The following is a 21,882-nucleotide window of genomic DNA, read 5'->3' on the forward strand; positions in this document are numbered from 1 at the left end:
GGAGGGTGGGGGATGGTTTCAGGATGATTCAAGCACATTACATTTATTGTGCACTTTATTTCTATTATTATTACATCGTAATATATAATGAAATAATTATACAACTCACCATAATGCAAAATCAGTGGGAGCCCTGAGCTTGTTTTCACTCACTGATGGGCTTTTGATATGAGTCTGCAAGCAATTGATTTATTATGGTCTCTGTGCAGTCAAACCTCTCTGCTAATGATAATCTGTATTTGCAGCCACTCCCCAGCACTAACATCACCGCCTCAGCTCTACCTCAGATCATCAGGCATCAGATTCTCATAAGGAGTGCGCAACCTAGATCCCTCGCACATGCAGTTCACAGTAGGGTTCACCCTCCTATGAGAATCTAATGCCGCCGCTGATCTGACAGGAGGCGGAGCTCAGGCAGTAATGCGAGCGATGCGGAGCGGCTGTAAATACAGGTGAAGCTTCGCTCGCTCGCCTGCCACTCACCTCCTGCTGTGCGACCCGGTTCCTAACAGGGCATGGACGGGTACCAGTCTGTGCATGGCCTGGGGGTCAGGGACCCCTGTACTACAGTACTACATGATCCGCAGTTGGTTGAATCCGAGGATACTGAACTGCAGATATGCATGGCCCACTGTAAAGTTATATGCAGATCTTCGACTGTGGGGAATGTTGTTCCCCTAACTCCCTCATTGTTCAAGGGTCAACTGTACTTAGTTGTCTCTTTAGTCTCTTTTAATATGGAACATTTCCTTGGCTTTTCATTGTTTTTTATGACATTGACATTTTGGGAAAAAATAGTCCATTTTAAAAAAACAAGTAGAATACGTCTTATTTTGAGCTTGTCTAATATTGTCTCATCATTAGTTTCAGATTATGCATCCTGGCTAGAATAGTACATTAGTGGCGTTGCATCCTCAGGAGACCACACCTGGAGGCACACAATATGTGTGCGATCTGACCCTCATTTGTGGTGTTAATTTTCATCTTCTGGTCAAGGTGTTGTTCACATAGTTAGCCGATTTTTTTTTTTTTCTCGTTACCAATAAGCAACCTGTGAGAAGAATTATGTGCAGTAGCACACCTTTGGTGGATATCAGAATCTAGTCCTGTTAATTGTTTGAGGTTTTGTTATATACCTGTAAACTGGGCTGTATCCTGAATTCTTCTAATTTCCTCAAGTATCTGGCTCCAAACTAACTTCTAATTTCTTCCATCCTTCTGACTTGAAGTCACTAAGAACAAAGGCTGCCCTTTTCTCTTCAAAGTGAAGCTGGACAACTTGATATAAACTTCAGAAAAATCACTGCAACAGCTTATGTATGGACAACCTTTATGCCTACTACTGTATGGGCCACGCATAAGGTTCCCTGGAACACCTGATAAAATCACCAGAAAGATTCAAACCACAAAATATTCTGCAAGCCCAACATCTTGAAATCACTGGCTGCCCTCAGAACTCAGAAACTGGACTCACAGTCTGCTCTAATCATTAACCTTTCTTTTTATTTTGTTTCCATAGAAATACCTCTTATTAAATACCTGGTTGCTTGAACCATATAAGCCTAACTTTGGGAGCCCACCTGTATCACTGCTATAAGTGTTCAGAATTTGTCACCCCAAAATGTGCCATGTTAGTATATTGATTATTTTGAACTAACGTTACTTGAGAAACAACTGGTACAAGAAGGACACTCTGACCCTCCTTTGTCCCCCTAAAAGTAGGAGATAAATCTCCCATGAAAGGTACCCCCCCTGTACCAGGAGGGTAGAAGGCATTCTTATCAACAGAGATAGGGAATTTAGGGCCAAGAAGGCTGTGTAAACAAACGTTGCTACTTCATCATTTTACTAACCCAAGCCCAAACCCTCTTGTCTTGTCAATCTTCACAAATTATTGTTTCTTTGTCTAAAATGTATAAAACCACCCTGCTTTGTTTACTTCTTTGTGGGGCTCCCATATAATTACATTTGTTTATCTCCTATTAATCTTTTTATTACGGGTGGGTCTCAGCCAAGAACCTAGAAGGGTAGAGGAGAAATTATTTTTCCTCCCTTACACCGCCTCCTGAAATGAGACACAACTCTTTAACCGAACTGACCTATTCTCAGTACGAAGAGACTGGTTCAGTAAGATGGAGGAATCTACCAACTTCACAAGGGCTGTGAAACTTAGCAGGGAAGTTTCAAAGGCAGGAATGAAAAATAGCAGAATATGCCCCACTAAAATATACCTCTTTGGCATAAGGTTTATTCTGAGCTGATTATTTTTTTTTTTAAAGTAGACACAGGAGAAGCTCCGAAAACAGAGTTGAATTTACCCCTTTTTAAGGGAAATCTCCATTGGTTAGGATGTCTCCCTCTCTGTACCAGGAAGAGAAGAATGACTCTAAATCACAAAAGACTCATGCATGAAGAAGGTGCTGGCTTAAATCTGCATAACAACCTTACCCTGTTTACTGTGTCTTTCCTGATAACCTCCCATAACTGCCCCCTCTACTCCCCCATATCTTTCTTTTGTCTTTAGCTGAAGATAGTACTTAAAGTGATGGCTTGGGCCATTTCGGGGCTTTTTACTCAGTTTTCCTGGATATCTCCCATGTATACATGAGGTATTTGTGTTAATAAACTTCTGTGTGTTTTTCGCTTATTAATCTGTCTTTTATTACAGGGTGTCTTATCACAGAACCTAGAAGGGTAGAGGGAAATTTGTTTGAAAAGGGCTTTTTTTTTGTGGAAAAGAGGAGGATAAAGAAGAATGACAGTTAGTTCCAAAGATAATTTCATAATAGTAACAGTTATTAATGCTAGAGCTGTTAATGAAAAAGATAGTGTGCGTGTTTCTAAGAGTTCTTTTAATATGAGGATCATTCACAACTTTCTCTTTAGGGTCAGGAGTAGTTAAAAGGTAATATGACAACATTAAGCAAAGTATTAGCTGCTGTTGTTCATTTTTACAAAAGACCAAATGGAGTAAAGACACCCTCTAGTGGAAGGTTAGGTCCTTTCTACAATCAAACTGAAAGAACAGAAAATCTATCCGCAGTTAACATTGCAATTGCGATGTGGGGATTTTGCTTTCTTCTGAACAATAGAATCAATAACAGAATTAAGAAATGAATTCCCTTATGTAAGAAATTAATTCTCATTCATATGTTCTTTTTTTAAATAAATTTAATTAATTAATTAATTTTTGTCTGCGTTGGGTCTTCGTTGCTGCGCATAGGCTTTCTCTAGTTGCCACAGCAGGACCTACTCTTTGTTGCGGGGCGCGGGCTTCTCATTGTGATGGCTTCTCTTGTTGCATAGCACAGGCTCTAGGCACGTGGGCTTCAGTAGTTGTGGTGCACGGGCTTAGTTGTTCTGTGTCATGTGGGATCTTCGCAGACCAGGGCTTGAACCCGTGTCCCCTGCACTGGCAGGTGGATTTTTAACCACTGTGCCACCAGGGAAGTCCCATATGTTCTTCCTGAATGAACTTTATTTATTTTAATTACTTTTAGGGTGCATTATCCTGTAAGTAGGAATAACCAAATTGTCATGGTCCAGGAAATCTGTTGTTTTCTATTTTGAAAAAAACTGTTAGTCACTCTGTATTGACAAATAAATCGACTCTCTCTCACAAGTTTATACAAATAAATATTGACTTGTTCAATAGATAATCTGAATGTGTTATCAAAATTTGCTTTAATTTTATAAAAGAAATTAATATTTGAAAGAGAATAGTTTGCAAAGTTATCAAAAGATCTAATAATAAATATCTAGAAAAATAAGATGTTGACAGAAATGTTTAGTTTATGACTTTCAGTGTCAAGGTGCTTGAGAAAGAGAAAAGAATGAAGGGACTGAGTGTGTAGAGCTGGTGGGGGTGGTGGGCAGGAGATTATACTCTCAGAGTCTAGCCCAGGGTCTTGTTCACAGTGGAAATCAATAAACATTGTTGACTGGAGGTGAGAAAAGTTGTACCCTAACCAACTGAAATAAAATCTCTTCTGGATGAATTGCTAAGATGATTGCAGTGGTTAAATATCTGTAAAATGAAAAAATCCATTGTTTCATGATTTAAAACTGTCCTGTAAGACTTACGTGTTGACATTCCCTTGGTTTTGACAAAAGAAATACTGAAATACAATGGTGGAAAGATGGTCTTTTCAACGAATGGTTCTGGGCCTATTGGATAGCCATCTGGACAAAAAAGATAAATCTTAGCTTCTACCTCACACCATAAAGAAAAATCAATTCCAAGTGGATTGCAGATCTAAATGAGAAAGGTAAAACAGCAAAGCTTCTAGAAGAAAACACAGGCACCTCAGGGACAGCAAATATTTCTCAAACTGGACATGAACAGCACTAACCACAAAGGAAAAGGTTGATAGGTTGTACTAACTGAAAATTAAGTACTTCTCTACATAGGGCTTCCCTGGTGGTGCAGTGGTAAGAATCCGCCTGCCAAGGCAGGGGACATGGGTTCAAGCCCTGGTCCAGGAAGATCCCACATGCTGCGGAGCAACGAAGCCCATGCGCCACAACTACTGACCCTGTGCTCTAGAGCCCATGAGCCACAACTACTGAGCTCACGTGCCACAACTACTGAAGTCCACGTGCCTAGAGCCTGTGCTCTGCAACAGGAGAAGCCACCACAATGAGAAGCCTGCGCACCACAACAAAGTAGCTCCTGCTTGCCGCAACTAGAGAAAGCCCGTGCGCAGCAACAAAGACCCAATGCAGACAAAAATAAATAAATCAAATAAATAAATTTAAAAAAGAACTTCTCTACATAAAAAACACCACTAGAAGACATTTGCAATACATATAGTCAATAAAGGACTTTTATCAAGAATACGTAAAGAAGGGACTTCCCTGGTGGCACAGTGGTTAAGACTCTGCGCTCCCAATGCAGGGGGCCTGGGTTTGATCCCTGGTCAGGGAACTAGATCCCACATGCATGCCGCAACTAAGAGTTCGCATACTGCAACTAAGGAGCCCACATGCTGCAACTAAGGAGCCTGACTGCCACAACTAAGACCTGGCACAACCAAATAAATAAATAAATAAATATTTTAAAAAAAGAATACGTAAAGAATTCCTACAAATCAGGGGCTTCCCTGGTGGTGCAGTGGTTGAGTGTCCGCCTGCCGATGCAGGGGACACGGGTTCGTGCCCCGGTCTGGGAAGATCCCACATGCCGCGGAGCGGCTAGGCCCGTGAGCCATGGCCGCTGAGACTGCGCGTCCAGAGCCTGTGCTCCGCAATGGGAGAGGCCACAACAGTGAGAGGCCCGCGTACTGCAAAAAAAAAAAAAAAAAAAAAAGAATTCCTACAAATCAATAAGAAAATGAACACAGTAGAAAAATGACCAAAAGACTTAATAGGGACTTTATAAAAAAAAGACATTCTATTGATTGATAAACTTATGAAAATGTGTTCAACTTTCTTAGTCATCAGGGAAAGAAAACTTAAATCACAGTGTGACAGCACTATGACTAACGGTATCCTGGTAAATATTCGACAATTGGCTTTCCAGAGGGTCAAAAAAGTGTGTATGTGTGTGTATCACAAATTGACAAATAATAATAAAATATACAACATAATATATACTCTTTATTGTAAATTCCATATAGCCAATTAATTCTAACAGAATGCTTCTGTTGATTTTTGGTGAACTTCTGTATCCTTATCTACAGTTGTAATTCAACCATGCTTCGATAATTTTTTTTAGCTATTCACAAGATATCAACTACAAACATGACACTTTTAAGTTTAACCTGCATTATTAACGTTTCCCCCATCCCTATCTTAAGCCTATATAAATCATCAGAACAATAAATCAAGCTCTGATTAGTAGCAATTCCTAGTTTCCATAGTGTAAATACTCCACTGTGGTCAATTTCAAACTACCTAGAGGATATCGCTGAAGAGATGCATATAGTATTATGCACTATATAGTATTTCCACCATACAGATACACTTACTGTAAATAACCTTAATAGCATAGATGATAGTCAAATGTAGTAAAATAATTAAGAGGTGGTGAATTTTGAATACTTATTATTTTTGTTTTAATATAACATTTATATTTATGTAAGTTAATTTTTTAATAATGGTTGTGTTTAATAATGAGCTCTCAAAATTACTACAAATTTAACCTTTGGCCCCTGAGAGACGATCTGAGCCAACTCCAACAAAGGTGAACACAAGGTAGGTTCACCTTTGAACCTACCAGAATGAAAAGATAGCCAATACCACATGAGGCCCTATGACCTGACAATTCCTAGATATATCCCCAACAGAAATGAACACATATGTTCACCAAAGACATGTACAAGAATGTTCACAGCAGTACTATTCATAGTAGCCCTGAACAAAAAGCAACCCCAAAGTCTATCAACAGTAGTGCAGATAAGTAAATCATACTATATTCAATGAGAATGAACAGACTATTGTTACATGTGCCAGCATGGATGAATTTCATAAATGTAATGTTGAGTGAAATAAGCCAGACCCAAAGGTATACATGCTGTTTGTTTCCATTTATATAAAGTTCAAAAGCAGACAAAAGTAGTCTACAGTGTCAAATCAGGAGAGTGGCTACCTCTTGGGGTCAGGGCATAAGGGAGACAACCGGGGGTCTGGTCTTTTTCTCAGCTAGCACTGTTTCCACAGGTGTGTCCGGTTTGTGAAAATTCATTAAACTGTACAGCTTAAGATCTGTGAGATTTTCTGTGGATGTTGCATTTCAGAGTTTTAAACATTTTTAAAAACCCACTCCCTAGATTTAAAAAAGTAAAACTGACCTAACTGATAATTCCAAGGTAAAATTAAGTTGGCTAATTTAATTATCCATAACTAAAGGAGTAGGGGAGTAGAAACCAGAAGGTTACGTCATGGAGTCCCATTGTCTCACCATGAGACCCTGTGAAAGGATTTTTATTCCTTTTGTGACTCAATCCTTTCTACTGCAAAAAAGCAGTGAATTACAAAAACCAGAAAATTACTGAAAGACAGAGCTTACCAAATCTCTATACTAATCTTAAAAATAGTTAAACTCTTTATGAAGCTGGATTATGTCAGAGAGTAATATATCCTAAAAAAATCTACATTGTCCTTAAAAATATGACTCTAATGTTGAGAGTGATATAGTCTTTTAAAGGGTTTTCAAAGATATAATAACCTTGTTCATTTTTTTCCTTTGGCCTGGATCCACAGACAGAAAACAGGTGCAATCTAATAAAATAAAAAATGAAAGGAGTACTTCCCAGTAAAAGATATGGGTAAATGGTTAAATGAATATTGGAAATGGAGTGAGGGCTCCATCAGCCATAAGCCCAGTGGAAGGCAAGGAGCAGCTCTCTGCTGAGTACAAGTTAATTTAACATTATATGTTGCAGATAAATATGTTTGCCAGAGATTATTAATCCCTATAGATCTATACCTAGATCTTCAAATTATTATCAAATTACTTTTGAAGGTTTTCTCCTTCCATACATAGCATATCAAAATATTACATACAAAAAGACATTACACTCTGTTGCTACATAAAGACCCTCCTTCTAGAAGTTTTACTGGTATAGCACATTTCACATTTCATGAATTTTCATGTCTGTTTTGCCCTAGACTTTCCTTTCTATGTGAGTTACTTAGCAGAACTTAGTTTAAGAATATGTGATATGTCTAAAAGAGGAATCATTTTAGATGGATGTGATAGAAAGAGATCCTTTCTTGAAGGTTTGTTCCTGTGAGCCTTACATTTTGTTCAAGGATAAGAACCATCACTAGAGCATCAGTTTCACCATAAATCTACCCATCTCCTTTGAAAAGAGTCTATAACCAGCAATCAAAGATCTTAGAATTATTCTAGTCATTTGGCTCTGCACACACACCGACTTGACAGATGTGAATAATAGGCTCAGACTGACTGGACAACCAGAAGAAGACAACATTTGGGTAAATCAAACAAGGTTTACATATTTAAAGGTGCAGCATGAAGTCAGAACAGGTAGGCCGTGCACGAGAGAGATCAGCTCTCATTTCCTATTAATGGACAGAAGTCCTTTCACTTGAGGACCCCTCAAAGGGGCCACACCAGCAGATACACAGTTGGGGGTGGTAAGTTTGAGCAAATGAGGCTCACATCAGACCTTGCAAAGATCAGCTGCCTCCTTCAGACCTAGTCTTGCATACACAGTGCTAAAGCAGTCCAAGATGTGGTCTTGGTCTTGCCTGGGTACACACTGGAGACAACTGCACCCTGGCCAGGTGTACTGCATCTATCAGGGAGTCATAGTACACACCCCAGGTTTGCAGGAGTACATAGGGCTCCATTGGACTGGATATAATACTGAATTCTATTCCATGGAGCTAGAGTAAGGATTTGTCACCCATATGGCCCTGGGAGTCATGCTAATGTACCCTTGGACCAGTTTTAGGATCTAATCTACAAGTCCAGACTTATGTTGACAAGGAATCATGAGATTGAAGAAGGAAAAAAAAGACTGCAAAATATATGCCCCAACCATAGACGGTCCAATTATGTAGTCACTAAGCATTGTAAGATAACTTTTCTACATCATAATGTTTTACATGTGTTTTTATTTTGCTTATTTGTTTTTGCCTTCTAAACCTACACACTGAGATATGAGAAGGTTTCTATCTAGCCATCCTTCATCATCTGGGGGCATCCTTTCAACAGGTGGAACATCCTTTTGCTTTGGATGGTGTCCTTCCTTTCAACTCAGTTTTGAATGATAGGATGCCAAATTGCAGCGTCACAATGAAATCCCTGCAATTTGGGCTTAATCCATGACATTTTAATTAGGGAAGAATTACTAGATGTTACACGTCTCTGCCTAAAGCTTAATCTATCTTAACTGCTCCTTTATGCTGAAACCCTTACTCACCCTGGATCATTCTGCTGAGGCAGAGAGCTGATTTAGATCAGGAGCCAGGCTCAAACCCTGGCTTTACCATCTACTAGGCTTGTGATCTTCAGTAAGTCCCATAGACCTCGAGCTTTGCTTTCCTCATCAGTGAAGTGGGATTTTAATCTACCTCATGAGTTTGTAGCGACAGTTCAGAGAATGTTTGTAACCTTGCCTTGAACGGTGCTTGACAGCCTGTGCTCAATAAATATAAATTGAGTCTAAATCTGACAGTTCAGTATTTGAAATATCTCACGTGTAAAAATTCTTTATTGTCTATAATTTTTACTGACATGCATGGGTTTTACTGAAAAGTCTCTAAATTTCAGCAATAAAATAATTGCTAGGATTTTAGAGGATGAGTTTGTTGTGCTCTGAACAGACATTAAAGTGCTTGCAGCTAAAAGCATTTCCTTGTATGTGAACTTAAGGCTTGCGACTACATGCCAAGCAACTCACGAATCAATATCATATTCTGGGGCACCACTTACCCTCTTGGAAGCTTTTTCAGAAAATTAGTAAGTGTAACCAAGAATTTGTTGAACTCAAGCAAATTTTCACTGAGCTGTTTGATTGCTCAGTCTTTTAGACGGATTTAAAGGTTATTAGAGAAGGGCTGTGGTTGACAGTGCTGCTGATGGACCAGGAAGCAATAAGCCTGCACAGTAATGAAGAGAAGGAAAATCATGCCATGCAGGGATTAAGATTTTAATTGGTTTCTCAAGGCACTTGCAGACTCTGTTCAGGAGCTAATTCTGAATTTTAAAAGAATACTGAAAGAGTGCAATCATGACCATTTAGGGCTTTCTGTTTTACATTTATAAATATTAATTGAATGCATCAGTACTGTCTAAAAATAGCCCAGTAAACATTTACCAAGAACATCTGGCTATTAGACTTCTTAATGCATCCAACCATGTTAATTTTGGCAATGAATGTGCAAATTGCTAAGCTTGTTTAGGGATTCTAAACTTGGAAGGGGCAAAGGTTGGGGCGTAGGAGGTAGTTCTTTGAAAATTAGCAAGAAAGGGACTGGACTGTAGTGGTCAGTGGCTCAAACTCTGACTCAACCTCTAGTTACTGCCCCATCTCCTTCATCTGCCCACATGATCTAGGCTCTGCTGATTACAGGTGCCAGCTCTGAACTTCTGAGTTAATGATGCAAAGAATCAGGACTGCAGGAAGCCTTATGGTAGCCACACAGAGTTCCTAGGGAAGCAGGGACTGAGGTTCTAGCAGCAGTAGCTGTGTCTGCAGGGCAGGCTGCAGTGTGTATCCTGTGGGAGTGATGTCTGTGTGGTTTTGACTGGATGAGTTGTGTGATTTTGAGTGGTGTTCCTGGCTGCATGACTCTGAGTCTTGTCCTCCACCTTCCTTTGGATTCTGAGGCCTACCAAGAGCATGTCACAAATTCCTTTCTGCTAACTAAGCCACAGTCAGTTTCTCATGCTTGTATTTGAGAATATTATACGAGAAAGCAATTCATTCAATTTTTTAAAAGCCAATGTTAGACATTGTCAAAAATTCCCATGCATTGGATTTGCTGTAGTACACCACTTTGAGTCCTCCCTTCTAAATTATAAGCTCCTGGGAATTCCCGGGTGGTCCAGTGGTTTGGACTCTGCTCTGTCACTGCCATGGCCTGGGTTCAATCCGTGGTCAGGGAACTAAGATCCCACAAGCCACATGGTATGGCTAAATAAATAAATAAATAAATAAATTGTAGGCTTCTTCATAAATAAAGTGGGAGAAGAGAAAATATGAAGAGAATTCATACAAGTTGGGTTTCTTCATTTTCCCCCTCATTATCAAAGTAATACATCATCCTATTTTTTTTTTTTTTTTTTTGCAGTACGCGGGCCTCTCATTGTTGTGGCCTCTACTGTTGCGGAGCACAGGCTCTGGACGCGCAGGCCCAGCGACCACGGCTCATGGGCCCAGCCGCTCTGCGGCATGTGGGATCTTCCCAGACTGGGGCACGAACCTGTGTCCCCTGCATCGGCAGGCGGACTCTCAACCACTGTGCCACCAGGGAAGCCCCACATCATTCTATCTTTTTAAAACAGTATTTTTAACAGAGTAATAATTATAAAGTAATTCTTTAACAAATTTATAGGATCAAAGAAAAGGCAAAGGTTAGGGGGAAAATGGCTGGGTCATAGGGCACATCTAGTTTGCCTGAGTCCTTGACATACCATGCTGACAGGAAAATGCATATTCCATAATGTTTAGAACAATGGGGTAGCCTGGTGAGAAAGACAAAGGAGGCTTTTCCCTTTCCTTCTTTTAACACATGCCAATTAGTAAATGTTGTTTACTTTGGGCAAAACATTGTGCTAGCAATCTGAAGAAACTCAAAGAAGTATGAATCACCTGACTGCCCTTCAAGGAAACTCATTCATTCACTCATTCATTCATTCATCTTTCAAATGTTTATTAGACTCTCCTATATTAGACCTGATGGATATAAAGGCCTACAAGGTATAGTCCTTGTCTATTGAGGCTTATGGTTAATAGGTATAATCATCCACATGACTAGAGACCTGTGTGGCCTTGTGACACACAGGCACCTATTAGATATATTTATATATATATATATATATATATATATATTTTTTTTTAGCTTATTTATTTTTGGTTAACATTTTAAGCATGTACAACCAATTATCATAACCTGTGGTGTTTTTTTTGAAATTGATATTCATTGCATATCTTGAGTTTACAGATTTAAGCAGTATATAATCAGAAAAGTTATAAATAAACTCAGATTATACAGGCAAAGGTATGTTCCCAAAGGTGACACGTACAAGTACATTATTAAAAGCAGGCATCTAAAATTGTGACCGAGCTCTTTTTAAAATGCAGAAATGTAAAATTACACTTTTTTTTTTAAATGAAGAGATTATATATACACTTTAAAAATCAAATGTGGCTTATATCAGAGACGGATGACAGCTATAGGATTGAACTCATCAAAGCCAATTACCTAAGATTTTTCTTGTTACCTAAACAATAGCAATGGCATTAGAAGAAAATTACACCTGCATTTTAATTGCCAATCTAGCATTAAGCTAGTTCTGCAAAAAGGTAATGCAAACAAAAGACTTCCAAACTCCAAATTAAAAATCTGCTAGGCCCAGATTAAATTATGGAATGTTGCAGATGAAAAATAAAGATAAAATTGGATTATTGAATGGAATAAAAAATTGCTGACATTTCTCTGAACCTTGGAACTACTAAATTTCATTTCTTTAAATATGTCCATTATTTTTTCTTAGTGGTGTGAGCTATCTCAAATAGCTTACAAAGTTATTCTCTACAAAGCACTTTTGTTTGCTGCTGTTCAGATAGAACAAAAACTGTTCTGCATTAACTTAACAATATATGTATATTTGTTACAAGATTTTATCATGATGGATATCTAATAGTTTTTCCATTAAGACAAAACAGTAAAATATTTTTGTTCCATTAGCACTGAATCTTAAAAATGTTAACATTAAATACAAAGAACCATTATCTTATTTGGCTATTAGATATTGAGTTGGAAAAACCTACAGTTCTGTGTTTCTCCTTTACTCTCACACTACTGCCACACTCATAACACTTCTGACACTTCCGGTCACCAAATGTTTGCGTTTTTTTTTTTTCCCACACCAAGCAATTCTCCAGGAAGCCAGCTGGGTTTATGATTTAATTGAATTCTGGCACTGTCTACCTGGAGATAGAGTCAGATTCCACAGGTTAAGGGTTCAATCCCACAAAACTGCTCCCGTCCCACTTCAGATGTCAGTTTCAAGTACTAGGTCCCTAGGTTACCGACATCTATGAAGTGGGGTGTGTCAACCTCTGGTATGGTATGTGGATGTTCACCCACCTGGAAGCTTTGTGAACCCCTAACTATTGAGATTTTATGAAGGCTTCCTCACATAGGGATGGTCAATTATTAACTCCATTTCCAGTCCCTCTCCCCTCTCTGGAGGACGGGTGGTGAGGCTGAAAATTCCAAAATTCTAATCATGGTTTGGTCTTTCAGTTGACCACCCTTCATGCAGAAGCCAGCCAGAAGCCTACCCAGAGTCTCCTGAATGGAATGAAAGATGCTTCTAGTGCTCTTACCACTTAGGAATTTACAAGAGTTTTAGAAGCCCTGGGTCAGGGATTGGAGATGAAGACCAAATATATATTTCTTATTATAAATCACAATATCACAGATATATTTTAAATCTCTTACTAGAGAGAAAGCCTATGAAGAAAATGCAGAATATCTTGAAGTTTAAAGGTTGAAGAACCCCCAAAGGCAAAATCCAATCAAGTGGTTTAGCAGCCTAGAAGGAGGTTAAAGACACTTAAATATCTTAAGACCTGGGTCAGAATGGGCTTCTTCTCTCTCTAGGTATTGTACTGATGATAAATTGAAATTATAGTGGAGTGATCACAGTTCAGGTATACAAAAATGGGGTTGGGCAGCCATGGAGGTTCTGGTCTCAGACATATTCCTGAACCAATGAGAACTGAACATTCTTTAAACTGTACCAGATCCAAGGACACAACCAGCTGTATTCAGAACAATACCTACCAAGTGCAACTTTATGTTCTCAAGGTCTCCCCTTATAACTATGAAACCATTTCAGACCCCAACCATTCCTTACTTAACAATCACCCTTACTTCTTGCCAGCTCCAATTATAATTCTTGATAAACAACTCATGTAATTAACTGTAACCTTGTGGTTTTTGCCTTTATAAGCCTCTCCCATTTTGTAGACTGGTGGAACACAATTCAAGTGCTTCTTGGATCTGTGCCTCATGGGATGCAGTCCTAACAAACCTCAAACGAACACCTTTTTATTTCAATCAGGTCTCCATTTCATAGGATTGTTGTGAAAATTAAACAGTGAGTGTCAGGTGTCTGGCTTATAGGAGGTAACTTAAATACTTACTCATTTTTCTTTTCTCTAGGAGCTTAAGATCTAGTTGGGATGATAAGCTGTAAACCCCTGAAGAGGTAAAGAAAAATCCAAGATTTAAGCCACAATTCACATGCAGTGAGGTGGCTGGAGAAGATGATTTTTAATGTCATGTCCAGCTCTAAACATCGATTATTCTATGACAGCTGTATGAGAAGTGTCATGGGGCAGTGCATGATGAATTGGCAGTTGGGAGGTGCAGACAGTAAGTGCTATGAGGTCAAAGAAGGGAGCAACTGCCTTGGGCTGGGATGGTTTAGGAAGACTATTAAAAAATTCTGAGCTGTCTGAGCTAGAACAAAAGTCCAATTCAATTAGGAGAGTGACTGGCAAGGGTCTGTTTATAATACAAATTTAGCCCAAGCTGAGGAGAATAAGAAACATGAGGAAAAGGCAGTATCAGCAATTTGGTTTCTGAAACACACAGAGAATATAAAGCAGCTATCTTGTTTTTCATCCTTATAATAGTCTTATAATAGGTGAAGTGTATCAGCCCTGCTGAGAATCTCCTGAGTAAGGAATCTGTTAGAAGTGTGTTTGGTTACAAATAATAGAAAACCTGGCCAATGGTGGCTTACACAAATAAAGTGTTTTGTTTTTTTTTTTCTCCTTCAAGAGAAAGAACTCCAGGGTTGGTGCCACCACATAATAACACAGCCAAGACACAGGCTCTTTCTATCTCTCTTCTGCCTCACCATACTCTGCTTGATAGCATTTGCCCTTTTTGCTCTTTGCCTTATGGTCAGGAAATGGCTGCTGTGCCTCCAGGCATCACATTTGCATTCCAGACAAGAGGCAGACAAAAGGGCAAAGGAACGGAGTGAGGGCAAAATGGCTTACCCACTGAGTCTGTGCCTTTTTATTAAGAAAGCTAAAGTTTTCTGGAAGATTGCCCAATAGATTTCTCCTTGTAAACTGCTGGCCAAAACTGTGTCTTGTGGTTGCTCCTAGTGGTAAAGAGACTGGGGAGAAGGGGAATGTGGATGGGGTTAAGTCAGCCAACTGACCATGAAGAAAAAAGTGTTGAAGCCTTGTGAAAAAAATTACTACAAATTCAATTTTCTTAGTAGTTATCAGGTTATTCAAACTATCTACTTCATTTTGTGTGAGTTGTGGTAGTTTGTGCTTTTTGAGGAATTGGTCTATTACACCTAAGTTTTCAAATTTTTGCGTGGAAATTTTTTCGTAGTATTCCCTTATCAATATCCAACTATTTCCCAGATGTCTAACTCTTCAAGATATTCAGAAACATTGTATATGTCATCGATTTTTAGTTTCTTGTAGAGATCTCTCTCAGAGCCATCTGATTGCTCCAATCCAGATGAAGCTCCCTTTGTGTAGCATATAAGTATCCCCTTGGGATTTTACTTAACTTTTCTCATGTTTCCTGAGTCCTGTATCTTCCTTTTTCTTGGTTTACATCTGTCAGTAACTTCCTCAGAAGGGTGAAACTAAGAATATCTTTATTCAATCCTCACACTTTATTGACAGTTTGGTCTAGGATAGAATTCAAGGTTGGAAATAATTTTTCTTCAAAATTTTCAAAGTATTTCTTCATTGCTTTCTTGTTTCTGTTGTTGCTGTTGAGAAGTCTGAAGGTATTCTGATCCTGATCCTCTGTATGTGACCTGTTTTTTTCTACTTGGAAACTTCAAGGATCTTTTCATCACTAGTGTTCTAAGCCTCATGACAATGATCTCTGGTGTGTACCAATTTTTTCCATTTTGATGAGAATATGGTGGATTCTTTCAATCTGTACATTCTTGTCCTTATGTGCTGCAAAAATATTTCTTGTATTATTTCTTCAATAATAATAATTTTTATAATAATTTGGGAAGTTTATTAGGAGGTCATGGTTCGACTAACTGAAAAGTATCCTAAAGTAAATCAGCTACAGAGCCAGACATTTTAGAAAGTGCTTTTTTCTGACATCCAAATTTGCTTACATACACTCCCTGTACATCCTTGGCAACTCCCCTGAAACTCAACTTCAGGTGTTATAAAATGCTGACATAGGCAAAGTAAGTTTATTTCTAAACAGTTTTGGCAGGAAAATTCTCCCCATCACCTCCAGACAAGTACAGTTTTGTGTGTCTTTTCCATTCTTGCTACAGGAGTGAAATAAAAAACAGAGCACCAAGCATCTTTGAGATCATCTGAGAGGAAGAGGTGAGCAGGCTTTTAGACCACTGAGACACCGACATGGTAGCAAGTACTGAAAAGAAGGATCAGAGCAAAAATGTCAGTTTCATATCCCCCAATTCTTAGTTCATTGGGACCCAGTGCATATACAGTTTTATTCTTTAATTTTTTAATTTTTATTGGAGTATAGTTGATTTACAATGTTGTGTTACTTTCTGCTGTACAGCAAAGTGAATCAGTTATACATATGCATATATCAACTTTTTTTTAGATTCTTTTCCATATAGGTCACTATCGAGTACTGAACTGTACTGTGCTATACAGTAGTCCTTATTAGTTATCTGTTTTATATATAGTAGTTTTATTGTTGAAAGTTATTTTGGTGCATCTAAATTTGTTCATGTTTTTTTCTTTGTTCATCTTCTCTTTTAAAATACCTATAAAATTTATTTTTGTAAAATATTTCCTCATCTACTACTATAGTAGTTCTCTCCCATCACTAACATCTAAAGCGAGAAGTCAGTGATTACATCTTTGAAAAACTACAGAACATTACAAATTTAATCTCCAATATTTTGCAATTTGAAAAAGTGGGGAAATTTCTCAAGTACTATTATAGTAATTTTATTATTTTATTTTTTCTGTTTTATTTACTGAGATTCTATGTGAGAGTTTATTTGTATTTTTAAAACTTTTTGTTAAGTATAATACACATGCAGACATATGCACGGATGTTATAGGTGAATGAATTTCACAAAATGAACACTCAAATTTTATTTTGTTTATAATTTCTTTATCTGTAAATTAAGAGTGAAGCAAGATCACAAGTGTGATGTTTCAAATTCTATACACTGGATGTATCAAATACTAACCATTCCTTGCCATTTAACTCAATTGCTGTTAAGGAGCTTCACCTGAGAATAACATAACTCTGTCCATAACAGCTTTTTATAGTTTACTAAGCACTTCTTTTTGCAGCTTACTAACATTTCTACATACCTTATCTCAATCATTTCTCACAATACTTTATGAGGAACAGATTATCACATAGTTTTAGAAAGAAGGAACCAACAAGGGCCTACTGTATAGCACAGGGAACTATACTCAATATCTTGTAATAACCTATAATGGAAAAGAATCTGAAAAAGAATCTATATATATGTTTATATGAATAACTGAATCACTTTGCTGTCCACCTGAAACTAACACAAAATTGTAAATCAACTACAATATATTTCAATAAAAATTAAAAAAAAAAGAAGGAAACTAAGGCTCAGAGAGGTGAAGCAACCCCTTGGGGGCAGAGGGTCTATAAGTCGCAAGTCATGGACAGGAAGCAAGGCCCTGAGAGTCCAGGTCTAGTATCAATTCTATAGATAAACTGCTTTTGTGTGGTGCATCCCAGATCCCCTTTCAGGAATGAAGGACTTATTCCTCTGAATGACTTATTCCTTATGCCTGCTGCCGGCAGAAAGCTCTAAGTCTCACCCACTTCTGGGACTGCCTTGGCTGAAGAGGGAAACCTCACCTGAGGTTACGCCTCCTTCCTTGAGCGGTCACATCCAATGACTCATCAATGAACAATGGCCCAGCCCCCTCAAGAAAACTCTCAAGTCATCTCAGCTTCAGAACTTCCGGCATTATGGTTGCTGAGGCCTCCATCAGACTGCAAGGCACCTCGGCTTCTCCCTCTACCCACTTGTGGTTCCCCTCCTTCCTTTGCACAGGTATTGATTCTAAGTGAACTCCCTAATAAACCTCTCCTGCGCTAATCTCCAGCCAATGAGATCTTGATATCCCACACGTGCTATCACATTTGATGGTGTGAAAAAAACCACACTCTGCATCTGAAAGTTCTGTGTAGAATTTCAGTGATTAACAGATATGAATGGAGCATTTACTACTTGCTAGGTATTGAAGATATTTAAAATTAATAAAACTCTACTTTTAAAACACTTATTCAGTCTGTCTCCAAGAAAATTATGTTGTAATCTAAAACAAAACAGATGAAAATCAATATTTATATTTACCTTAATTGGTTGAGAAAGAGATTTTATGGATTCTGATCTAACCTTTTTTTTTTTTTTAACGAGTTTGTGGGTGATGAATCTGGTGAAACTGTAACTTCCTAGGAGGTCTGAATTTAAGTTTATAAAAACAAATGAAAACTAAGATTCGAATAAGGACAGATATCCTCACTGAAAGGACTATGGTACAAGAGAACACATTTTTTCAAGGTGAGATTTGAGGATTAAATAAAAAGTACAAAATGAGTTTCTCTCAGGTGTAATTTGCCTATATTATCCCACTGTGAGACCAGTCCTAGCAAGGTCATCCTGGTTTGTGGCAGACATTTAACAGCAAGCACTTCTCACATCTGGAGATCTTAGTACTGAGGGGTGGGAAGTGGGAGGAGAGATATAGGTATGTATTTCATTTATCAAAAGCCTGTGAATCAACTATACTCCAAAAAGAAAAACAAGCCTGTGGCCTTTCTGCATTAACCAGAGAGGGGTCCAGATGGCGGCGTTGTTCTGGGCTCCCCCTTGTAACTTACAGGGAAATTTTCATAATATCCAGAGCCCTTGATGTCCTGCAAATGAAGGAGGAGGGTGTCCTCAAATCCCTCACAGCAGAGCCCACTTAGGTGGCACCAACCTGACTTCCAAATGGAACAGCACATCTACAAAAGGAAAAGTGATGGCGTTACCTCATAAATCTGAAGAGAACCCGGGAGAAGCTTCTGCCAGCAGCTCGTGCCATATTCGACATTGAAAACCCAGCAGGTGCCAGTGTCATACCCTCCAGGAATGCGAGCCAGCGATCTGTGCTGAAGTTTGCTGCCGCCACGGGAGCCTCTCTATTGCAGGTGCTCCATCCACTCCTGGCAGCTTCCCTAACCGGATCCAGGCAGCCTTCCGCTGTGTGTTGTGCGGTTATCAGGGGTGACCACCAGCCTCACAGAGGCGTCTTATGGTAACCCGCCTACTGTTGCTCCATGTCACACAGACTCTCCCCTTGTGCTTTGTGGACGCTGCCATCCCTGCAGCACGAGGGGAGCTCCCGGCAGGTCTGATGTGGTGGTGCTGGCCTGGGGATTGTGCGCCTGCGCGGCTCCATCTCCGGTGCGCGCTCGTGGGAGGTCAGGTCGTGTTTCTGCTTCTACAGGGATCCTGAAGAGACTGAAAAGGAAGAGCAGGCGGCTGCTGAAAAGGCTGAGACCCTGCAGGAATTTCGGGGTGAATGAGCTGCTCCAGGTCCCGAACTTATTGCTACTCAACCCGAAGTTGCAGACGGGTCTGAAGGCGCAGGTGGCCTCAGCATCTTCCAGCAGCTCCTCCGGAAGGACCGCGGCGCGCAGCCAGCCTCTGAAGGCCGGTCTGCCGCCGCTGCTCAGACCACTAAATGGGGAGAAACAACCAGAGTGGTCTCAAAGCTGCTCTTCCACAGACTCTTTTTTTTTTTGCGGTACGCGGGCCTCTCACCGTTGTGGTCTCTCCCGTTGCGGAGCACAGGCTCCGGACGCGCAGGCTCAGCGGCCATGGCTCACAGGCCTAGCCGCTCCACGGCATGTGGGATCTTCCCGGACTGGGGCACGAACCCGTGTCCCCTGCATCGGCAGGCGGACTCTCAACCACTGCGCCACCAGGGAAGCCCTTCCACAGACTCTTAAACAGAAGATGGAAATAAGGTCGATGGAAAATAAAGTTTCTTTAAAAAAAAACGAAAAAAAGCCCACGAATAGGAATAGCTGACCCGAGCCTCAGAAGGCTGGCAGCCTGGTACGCTGGTACATGTACACAGAGTTAGACAGACTGTTGCTCACGTCCTGGTTCTGCCACTTACTTGCTACAGAACTCTGAGCAAATTACCTAGTTTTTTGGAATATCAGCCTCATCTGTAAAACATAAGCTCCATCAGGGCAGGGACCATGTCTGTGTTGATCCAGTGCCTAACAAGACTGGCACTGTGGCACTTGGTGCCAAATCAAACAGGGTATGGAAGGAGTGTATTGAGAAAGAAAAAAGGAACAGCCCCAGACATTCAGAAGCTGGCCTGTACTCACAGGTAGGCCAGCAAAGGAAGATTAGTTCCTGCAGAACCTGCCAGTTGGTTTGAAAGGCTGTGTGCTTAGGAATGTGACAGGTTACGTCAGGGTCAGATCCTGAAGGGTCTTTTTTCTATGCAGAGAAACTGGAAATAATCCAGAGTGGAGACCACTGAAGGATTAGAAGCAGGGGAGAGTAACAAAATCAAATTTGCATTTTAGAAGGATGGATTGGAGTGTGGAAATAAGGAGAAGGAATGGGAGACTACTTAAGTACTCTACGCAAGAAATGGGAGGCCTTCTTTAATGACCTTCTATAAGGCAACCTTGCTTATTCCTTGAAATTTGGGGTGAGAAAACAGAAAAAGAATATGGTTGCACTCTTCAAATATTTGAAATTCTGTCATAAGAAAGAGTGATTAGACTCTTTCTGAGCTGCTCTAGGATCAAGGTATAAAGTCATAAGGAAATATTAAGTGCACTATGGGGAAACACATTCTAATAATTAGAGTGGTCTGAAAATAACAGACTTCTTCACAAATAGTTATTTCTTACATTTCTTTCTTTCGTCTATTCAACAACTATTCCTTGGAGCAGTTAGGATGTGGCAGGCATTAGGCATATAACGGTGAACAAAATAGACAAAGGCACTTGCCCTCGATGAAGGTTACTGTAATTTTTGTCCAATGTGGTACCGTTTATAGATAACTTTTATATAATCATTTAACCAAGAAGCAAGCTCCCAATAGGGGTATCTGAAAAGTGGCTCTGAGTGAACTCTGGCCAAGAAGATCGGGAAGGACGACAACCAAATACAAGAGTTGTAAGGTCTGTGTGAGTCTCAGGCGCCATTGGACGACAAAGCCAGAGAGCCCGCTGCTTTCTCTCCCTGATCTTTTCCACCGGCCAGGCCTCCTCTCCGCTCCGCCCCGCCCTCTCCGCCCGCCGCTCGCCAGCACCCTCCCCTTTCTCGGTTCCCCACCCGCCGCTGTGATTCGCGCTGTCGGCCCGCGAGATTTCGAGCTCTTCTCTCGCGAGATCTTCAGCATACTGGAGTCAGCTGTGGTGGGCCGCTGTGATTCGCGCTGTCGGCCCGCGAGATTTCGAGCTCTTCTCTCGCGAGATCTTCAGCATACTGGAGTCAGCTGTGGTGGGCCGCTGTGATCCGCGCTGTCGGCCCGCGAGATTTCGAGCTCTTCTCTCGCGAGATCTTCAGCATACTGGAGTCAGCTGTGGTGGCCGCTAACTGGGCGGTAGAAGCTCGTCTTGCTGCAGTTTTTCGGCCCATCTGAGTCTGCCCCAGAGGCGGTAAGTAGGTTCTGGGGGCCAAGACCCGGCTTGCAGTCGTGCGGGGTCCCTAAGGAGAGAGGGCGACGGACTCTCTGGGCTCGGGCGACCTCGGGCCGCTTGCGCGCAGCGTGTGTGCCGCCGGCGGGAGCCCGCGTGAGGTCTCGCCCGCGGGGTGCGGGGTCGGGGTGGGGTGGGGTTGGTGGGTGGCCCACAGGTGCGGTGACACCGCCCGCGGACTCTTACAGTGAGGTTCGAGGCACGCCTGCGGCAGGGGTGAGGGCGTGAGGTGTCCGGTGCGGCCCCGGCCCCCTTTGGCCCCTCCTTGGGTTCGCCGGGTTGGCGTCCAGGTGCCGCCTGAGGTCAGCGCGCAGTTTAGTGGCTCGAGGGTCTTGCAGACTGGAATTCGCTTCATTCTGTTATCAGAGAAATTACTTCTTCCAAAGGTTCCAGGTGGAATTGGTTTTTCTTATTTGCGGCTTTACGAGGCTTGTCTGCCTTGTTCAGAGAGGCAGAAGGAAGATG

At 40.7% G+C, this 21,882-nt stretch overlaps 1 protein-coding gene and 1 pseudogene across 1 annotated transcript in view; both read left to right on the forward strand.

The window, feature by feature from the left end:
• Positions 1-515: 515 nt before the first annotated feature.
• On the forward strand, positions 516-19,269 carry LOC132490481 (small ribosomal subunit protein uS2-like; annotated as a pseudogene).
• Positions 19,270-21,278: 2,009 nt separating this feature from the next.
• The window catches only part of NMD3 (NMD3 ribosome export adaptor), a 43,189-nt gene continuing 42,585 nt past the window's right edge, over positions 21,279-21,882 (forward strand). The window contains exon 1 of the mRNA XM_060100014.1: positions 21,279-21,378. The gene's annotated coding sequence lies outside the window, so the exon portion shown is untranslated. The remainder of the gene's footprint in view (positions 21,379-21,882) is intronic.

The sequence above is a fragment of the Mesoplodon densirostris genome, chromosome 5 (genome assembly GCF_025265405.1).
Source record: "Mesoplodon densirostris isolate mMesDen1 chromosome 5, mMesDen1 primary haplotype, whole genome shotgun sequence".
In the NCBI taxonomy this organism is placed as follows: Eukaryota; Metazoa; Chordata; class Mammalia; order Artiodactyla; family Ziphiidae; genus Mesoplodon; species Mesoplodon densirostris.